An 8667-nucleotide genomic window follows, 5' to 3' on the forward strand; every position below is an offset into this window, starting at 1 on the left:
TGGCTCAGTCCTGTTCCTCCTCTCCTGCTGATCAGGACTGGAGGCTGCTAGTGCAGTATGGCACACACGGTACATGGGTTGCTGCTGCTGTTGGCCTTCCCTCCAGGAGCAGCCCCCAGCGTCCCTGTCATGATCCAGTTGTTGGCAGCAGCACCCATGAGCCCCTGAGTTTCATGGCTCACCCCAGCTGCTGGGGCACAGACCTCTTATGCGCACCAGCTGGTTTAGGATAAGGTTTGCTAGCGTTTGCACACGCACCTCCTAAGCAGAGAGCACAAGCACACAGAGGGCAGTCAGAAATCAGGTTTAAGTAAATAGAGGACAGACTGTGGTCATCAAGCATAGGACTGTCAGGCAAGCTTGCTGTTCTCTACACTCACTTGGCCCCTTCTTCCCCTTTTCCTTCTTCTTCCCCATTTTTCTTCCTTCTCAGTCTACCCTGATCCCTCTCTTTCCCCAGCTTCTGCCCTTCCCCACCAACTCATCTTCATGGGTTTCACTCCAGAGTCAATCTTCCCCTTATCCCTTGGATAGTCTTAGGGAGCAGCTGAGCTGTCCATTTCCACCAGTTAGGTTACTAGGGTTCCTCTGCCTGTAATTGTTCCTCCAGTCCTGGCTTGGTTTTGCAGTTCAATATGATTAGTCTTTAACCACATAACTGAGCAACCTGCAGCAAGAATAACTGTGCCATGAACAAAAGAATGACAAACAGAGTAAAAGCCAGCCAAATTATTCATCTGGGGCTAATGAAAGAAATGCCCATAAAATAAGAATAATCAGTCTTAAATAGAAGTAGATCTCATGAAAGAATTGTCACAAAATGTCAGCTAAGACAGTATAAGAAGAAGTATAGGCAAAGGTCGACACTGGCCTAAACTGGAGGCACAAAGAGGAAGCATCACTTCTCAGGCTAACTCATGAATGAGGCATGACATACACCCCCAAGCGTCCCAAAGTCATCTGACAGCACACTCATCAAAGTAGACACCCGTCCCTTCTGGCCCCCAGATAAACCAGCACTCTATTCATGAAAGTTTCCAACAAAGCTGTGGAGAAATGTGTAGAATCATATAATCATAGAATGGTTTGGGTTGGAAGGAACCTTAAAGATCATCTAGTCCCAACCCCCTGCCATGGGCTGGGACACCTTCCACTAGACTACATTGCTCAAAGCCCCATCCAACCTGGCCTTGAACAATTCCAGGGATGGGGCATCCCCAGCTTCACTGGGCAACATGTTCCAGTGCCTCACCACCCTCACAGTAAAGAATTTCTTCCTTCTATCTAATCTAAATCTACCCTCTTTTGGTTTAAAGCCATTCCCCCTTGTCCTGTCTCTACATACCCTTATCATAAGTCCCTCCGCAGCTTTGTTGTAGGCCCCCTTTGAGTACTGGGAAGCTTCTATAAGGTGTCCCCAGAGCCAGGCTGAAAAACCCCAACTCTCTCAGCCTGTCTTCATAGGAATGGTGCTCCAGCCCTCTGATCATCTTTGTGGCCCTCCTCTGGACTTGCTCCAACAGGTCCGTGCCCTTTTTGTGTTGGGGCTCCAGTGCTGAATGCAGTACTCCAGGTGGGGTTTCATGAGAGCAGAGCAGAGGGACAGAATCACCTCCCTTGACCTGCTGGCCACGTTTCTTTTGATGCAGCCCCGGATTTGGTTGGCTTTCTGGGCTACAAGCATATATTGTCGAGCCATGTTGAGCTTCTTGTCAATCAACATCCCCAAGTCCTTCACCTCAGGGCTGCTCTGAACCCATTCTCCACCCAGCCTGGATTGATACTGGGGATTGCCCTGACCCACATGCAGGACCTTGCACTTGGCCTTGTTGAACTTGATGAGGTTTGCACGGGCCAAATTCTCCAGCCTGTCAAGGTCCCACTAGATGGTATCCCTGCCCTCCAGTGTGTTAACTGCACTGCACAGCTTGGTGTCATTGGTGAACGTGCTGAGGGTGCACTCAATCTCAGCATCCATGTTGCCGACAAAGACATTAAATGGTGCTGGTCCCAATACCGACTCCTGAGGAAGGCCACTTGTCACTGGTCTCCACTTGGACATCGACCTGTTGATCACAACTCTTGAGTGTGACCACTCAGCCAATTCCTTATCCACTGAGTGGTCCATCCATCAGATCCATGTCTCTCCAGTTTAGAGATAAGGATGTTGTGCAGCACAGTGTCAAATGCTTTGCACAAGTCCAGGTGGATGCTATCAGTTGCTCTTCCCTTATTCACCAGTGCTGTAACCCCACTGTAGAAGGCCACCAAATCTGTCAGGCATGATTTGCCTTTAGTGAAGCCATGTTGGCTATCACCAATTACCTCTATGTTTTCCTTTTGCCTTAGCATAGTTTCCAAGATGGTCTGCTCCATGATCTTGCCAGGCATAGAGGTGAGACTGACTGGCCTTTAGTTCCCTCGGTCTTCCTTATTTCCCTATTTACAAATGGGAGTTATGTTTCCCCTTTTCTAGTCAGGGGGAACTTCACCAGACTGCCACAACTTCTTAAATATGATGGATAGTTGCTTAGAAACTTCATCTGCCAGTTTTCTCAGGACCCACAGATGTATCTCATCAAGTCCCATGGACTTGTTCACCTTCAGGTTCCTTAGATGGTCTCGAACTTGATCTTTTCCTACAGTGGGTGGTCTTCATTCTCCCATCCCCGCCTTTGCCTTCTGTGTCTTTGGTGGTATGTCTGGAAAACCTGCCAGTGAAGGCCAAGGCAAAAAAAACATTGAGTACCTCAGCCTTCTCCATACACCAGGCAACCAGATCTCCCACTTCCTTCCACAGAGGGTCTGAATTTTCCCTAGTCATCCTCTTAACACCAATATACCTATAGAAGCTTTTCTTGTTGCCTTTGATGTCCCTGGCCAGATTTAATTCTCTCAGGGCTTTAGCTTTCTTAACCTGATCCCTGGCTGCTCATACAATTTCTCTGTATTCCTCCCAGGCTATCTGTCCTTGCTTCCACCCTCTTTAGGTTTCCTGAGTTTGTCCAGGAGCTCCTGGTTCATCCATGCAGTCCTCCTGGTGTTTTTGCCTGACTTCCTTTTTGTTGGGATGCATTGCTCCTGAGCTGAGGTGAACCTCAGCATGTGTTTGTGTAATTATGAATTTTAAGAAATCATTTCCAAAAGGAAAACAAAATTTGATACATGATTTTACTTGTTTTCTGTAAGGTGGTAGGTAACTCACGGTACTATTGCTGCTTCAGCAACCATCTACTAGGGAATTACAGAATCACATAAAGGTCTGGGGCAGAAGGGACCTTTAAAGCTCATCTAGTTCCAAGTCCTTGCCGTGGAGTGGGAGATATCCCACCAGACCAGGTTACTCAAAGCCCCGTCCAACCTGACCTTAAACATTTCCAATGATCGTGCATTCACAGCTTCTCTGGGCAACCCATTCCAGTTTCTCACCACCCTCATAATAAAAATTTCTTTTTTTATCTAATTTAAATCTATCCTCTTTTAGTTTAAAACTATTACCACTTGTCCTATTGCTACATGCTCTGGCAGAAAATCTCCATCTTTCTTATAAGCTCCTTTTATGTATTGAGAGTCTACAGTAAGATGTCCCCAGAGCCTTCTTCTCTCCAGCCTGAACTACCCCAACTGTCTCAGCTTTTCTTCATTAGGAGAGGTGATCCAGCCCTCTGATAATTTTTGTGGCCCTCCTCTGGACCCACTTTAACTTTATTATGCTGGGGGCCAGTGAATAATAACAATAATGATATCAGTAATTAAAACTATTATTGATTTATAAAACTATACTTTTGTTATTATAATTGCAAACTTTTTTTTTTTTAATATTGATTTTAATTACATCAATAGGCAGGTAACTCCCTGAATGTCAGATATTCTCTGTATTCATCCTCTCTCCAACTGTCCATAAATTACAAACAATAAACAATAGGGTGCAAAATGTTTTATAGATTGTTTTCCCCATGACATTCTGTGGTCCTTAGGTTGATGTTCTGAAAAACACGATACCTAAGTATAAGCATGCAAAAGCTATGTTGACACTTCGTGTAACTAACAGCAGCAAATGGATGGTGCTTGTGACTCAGAGGGGAATGTTCATGTATTTGCTTTCTAATAAACATGCTCAAATATCTTCATCAATATTCTATGCTTTATGTTTACACTAAAAGCTTACTAAAATTATTTTTGCAGTGTCTTTTAGCGTACTGGAAGTGGTATCCTCTATATGTCACCATTTTACTGCTGAGATTTTCCCATCGTGGTATTTCAGTATGGTTGTTTAAGATCTGGAACTTTCTTAAAAACAGACAGCTTATGCTTCAGCAGATGGGTTTGCTTGAGAAAATTTTGTTATTCGTATCCAATATTGTCCCCTAATATAATTAATCTGCATGTCATATGTCTTCAGTCCTTTTTTATAAATAGAAACTTTTAAACAATTTTTTAAAAAGCAAACTATTGTTTTGAAAAGCATTGTCTTTGGAGGAGAGGAGATCCACAGTGTTTGTGACAAATGAACATTTTTAAAACATGGAATCATCTGAGGATGGCAAACCCTGTGCACATAGCTGATTTTTATTGATGAGTTATACATGTTAGCTGTAGAGCTGACCAGCAGACCGTAGTTCTCTTTTGTAAGCTGCTGAGGTTTCAGTATGTGTTTATTTCAGATTGAGGAGGGTTGGGAAGAGCTTATTATTATTTTCATGAAATAAAACTGAAAAGATGCCTTTTTTATATTGAAAGAGTCAGACTTCTGACTTTACATCAGTCTCACTTAAGAAATGGCCAGTGACCCCTGCTCCTCAATGTCTTCCCTGTGAATCATGTATCTAAATGATCAGAAATCTGCTTCTCAGGACTATCTGAGGTAAAAATGCACTCAAGTAAAAAATAAATATGTTTTCTGTGTTTTAAACATAGTATATTAAATGTTGAAGATTTGTATACTTGAAAACCTAATATTTTTTTCCAGATGTACCAGTAGACTTAATAAAACATCTCTTTTTACAAACCCTGCTTCTCTTACATTATTGTTCTTATGCTTTGAGGAACAAAATAAGTTGAAATAAGAATCTATTGTCTTGCAAGTATAGTCATATTCTGACTAGAGCCTGAATTGTTACATATACACATGCTTTCCTACTGTACAGCCAAAATAACTGAACTGCCGACATGACCTGTAGTGCTGCAATACTGACTCCACTATAGTGGCACATACTGAAAATGAGAAAAAGTGTTCAGGAAAACCCTCATCTTGAAAATTTAATCCTATTTAGATTAAATATAGGTCTATTTAGTCAGTCATTTACAAGTAGAGATGATTTTTTTTTTTCTCCAGTTAAAAGCAAATTGTGCAAAATATCATCTCTTAATGAAATCCCCATTTCTACTGTGAGTCTTCCAGCTAGAGAATTGTGCAGAGCATCATGATAGCCAGGAAACCTTACATCACTGAGCTGCTCATTTATCATGAGAACTGTTACATTCTAACACAACTCCTCAACAGTTCAGAGTTCACCTTTCAGACAAGAAAACAAAACTGAATCCAGTGCCTAAATCTGTCATACCCATCTCTGCGACTCTGCTGTCAAGTTCAGTGCAAATGAAAAGGGTCAGGTCCTGTGCTGACAGGAGACAGCAAGACCTCTGCCAGAAGTAAATTTACGGTGCTGCATTGCAATAGCTAAGGAAGCTGCTTGAATGGTGTTTGAATGTCAGTCTGATTTTGGGGTAAGGCAATGAGAAGCATTTGACTTCATCCCAAGCATAACGCCATGAACAGCAGTGTATTTTTTCTGAGGGCAGACTGGAACATCTTAATCATTTTACTTTGCTCAAAATGGGCTGTATATAAAAATTATGCAGGTGGATGACATGGATGTCTGATCTGGAAATTGTGCCCAGACAGCACACACCCAACCTATTTTATCAAAAGGACTATTTTATTAAAAGGGTTCTAGACAGTATATCTCATGTTCTTCTCCCATCTTGCTCTTGGTGATTTCCCACTGTAGCAAATGAACTAAGAAACAACAGGAAGAGAGAAAGGAGGCACTGCAATGACCAAATGCTTCCTCTAGACCATACATTTGTCTGCAAATGTCCCTGCTCCTTCTGTCAGTAGTGACATCCAGCCTCTGTCCCCATTTTCCTGAAGTGTAGTGTAAAGAAATAGATAGTGTAAAGAAAAAGTTTCTGGGAAAATTTTCCCCCAGCGTGCTGCTCATAGCCTGGAGGCACTCTGATTTTGCTGTTGTGCTAGGTGATATTGTATTAAAACATACCATCTACATTCTTTCCTCATTTCCATTTTCTTAAGGCCCTTTGAAGATGCTCACTGGAGCCATCTCTGTGGTAATACTGTAAATTGGAGCACACTGCCTTTGCCACACTGTGTTCTTTTAAGGCAGATAGAATGCCCCAAATGCCCAGTGTGCCGCACTGTAGCCACCCAGAAGCCTTTACTAGTCTTCAAGTGGTCACTGAGCACATCCTCATGCTTCCCAGCAGATCCTGCTCTGGCTGAGTGGGGCAGGTTACACAGTACAAAGGTAGACCTACAAGAATCAGGCAACTGCTTCTTTCCAGTGACCAGCACAAGTCTCCTGCTTCTCAAGAAAGTTTATATATAGTCAAGAGTTTGAACTGACACCATAAAGTGCAGATTATAAGTGCTGAGCAGTCTTTGCCTCTGTCTTCAGGATATTTAAGACTGTACTGGCAGCTGCAATAGGGTATAGGATGTAGCTGCCCCGTGATTCAGCTGTCCAGGTACATGAAGCTCGTTCCACTGCTCCAAGGTTGTAGGGCCAAGTAACATTTCTGTGTGTTTTCTGTCATCTTCCAACTTCGTTATCTGGGCCACGGATTAATTTTTTGAAAGGCAACCAAGAGGTTAGCAACCCTTCAGACAAATAATGTCCAATGTAACAAAATAAAACACCCTCCTCCACCCTCTCACCTCCATCAAACTCCCCCAGAACTTTAAGACTGTTCTCACAGCTGCTGAACCAGCAATGCCTAGTCTGGAAAGTTATAACCTTATAAAAAGGGTCATCTAGAGAAAGAGGGTTTTTACTTTTCTGCCTCTTGGGCTAGTTCCTGCGTACAACATGACATGCTTTCTTTCACTTTAAGCACTTCCAAATTTATTTTATGTGACAATGTTGCCTTCTGCTCAGATTTGCTAAGCACAATGAAATGCACAGCAACATCTGAAAACTGAGCAAGATTCCTCACTGCTGCCAGTATAGCAATTCCGCAGGCTTCACTGCAATTCATAGGTCTTTTTGGTTGACATATTTTCTGTCCCTGGCCGTGTGCATCAGAAGCAATGTAGTGACTGTAGCATCTCCAGCATGACTGAGAACTGGAAGTATTCACCTTTATATCCTTTATGTTTTCCTTCTCTGAAATGATTTCAGCACCATTAGTTGATCAAGGCCTAAAGCCATTCCTATTGCACGAGACTTTAACAAAATAGAATTTCAGTTCTTCAGGTTTCAAATTTGAAGAGATGGGATTAACTGTTTAGAAAGCATTTTTTATATTTTTTTATTATATATTATCATTTAAATTAGCTTGGGAAGCGGGGGAAGCAAAAAGAAAATCTGCATATTTCTAGATATATTTTGTAGATATGTCTTATATCCTGTTTTCATGCTCCATTTTCCAACTAAGTCTTAAAATTTCTAAACCACGGTGGCTTGGAATCACTTGGCCAGTGAATGTTCAGCAAGTTCTGTTACATATTTAATCATGATTCTGGTCAGTAGGCTCTCTCATATAGGGAGGGGAATTCTAAACATTCTGAGTGTGCCTTGTGGCCTTGAGTTGGTGGACTTGCAAGTAACTGCAAGGATTTGTATGGCTGAGAATAGGTAGAGACTGGTTACTCTCCCTATCCCCACCCCACAGGAAAATGCAGATTAGTTGAAACCCCAGCCTTTTCAGAGTAGCAATTCAGTTTCAGTGTATTTCTCATTTTAGACATGCATGGAAAGCTTTTGAAAAGGTGGAAATGTTTCTTCTGAGACGGCAACAAAGTCAGAATCTCAGTTTCAATCTCTCTGAAATAACATGGGTTTATTTTCAAGTTAAAATATTAATGGTTAAACACTGAAATAATAATAATAATAAAAAAACCCCAACAACTGAATGCACCCGTTTTGTTCTTTCTGATCTTTGATTAAAACCAGTTATTTTGTTCCACAATCATATCTTTAATCTCTGTAGTGGAAATTGTGTGATTTCTGCAGCTACTTTGTGTGGCATTAGGTATTATGAAAATCCAGTTCCTTGTGTGAGATAATCACATATAGCACAGTGGTTACATCCTAAAATGACAAAGAATTAAAATTTGGGGAAAGATGAAACATTTTGCTGTATCTTTTGCTGTATTTTGAATTGTAGTGAATGTGCTCATGAGCTGAAAATCCCATGAAAAGATAATAGACAAAGTTTCTAATCCAGTGTTGTGGAAATCCTACTCTGAGTACCTATTATTTTAGGCTACGTGTCCCTTGTAAAGGTGCTGAAAGATGCTGGGAATTCCAAGTTTTCTCCTTTCATGTGGAATACTCTTGATCCTAATTTTTGCTGGCCTCTTTTTATGCTCAGAAAAGAGCATAAGAAAAACCAGTGGGTTTCCCCCCCCCCCCCCCCCCCCCC

Source organism: Falco punctatus (assembly GCF_963210335.1).
Source record: "Falco punctatus genome assembly, chromosome: 5".
Classification (NCBI taxonomy): Eukaryota; Metazoa; Chordata; class Aves; order Falconiformes; family Falconidae; genus Falco; species Falco punctatus.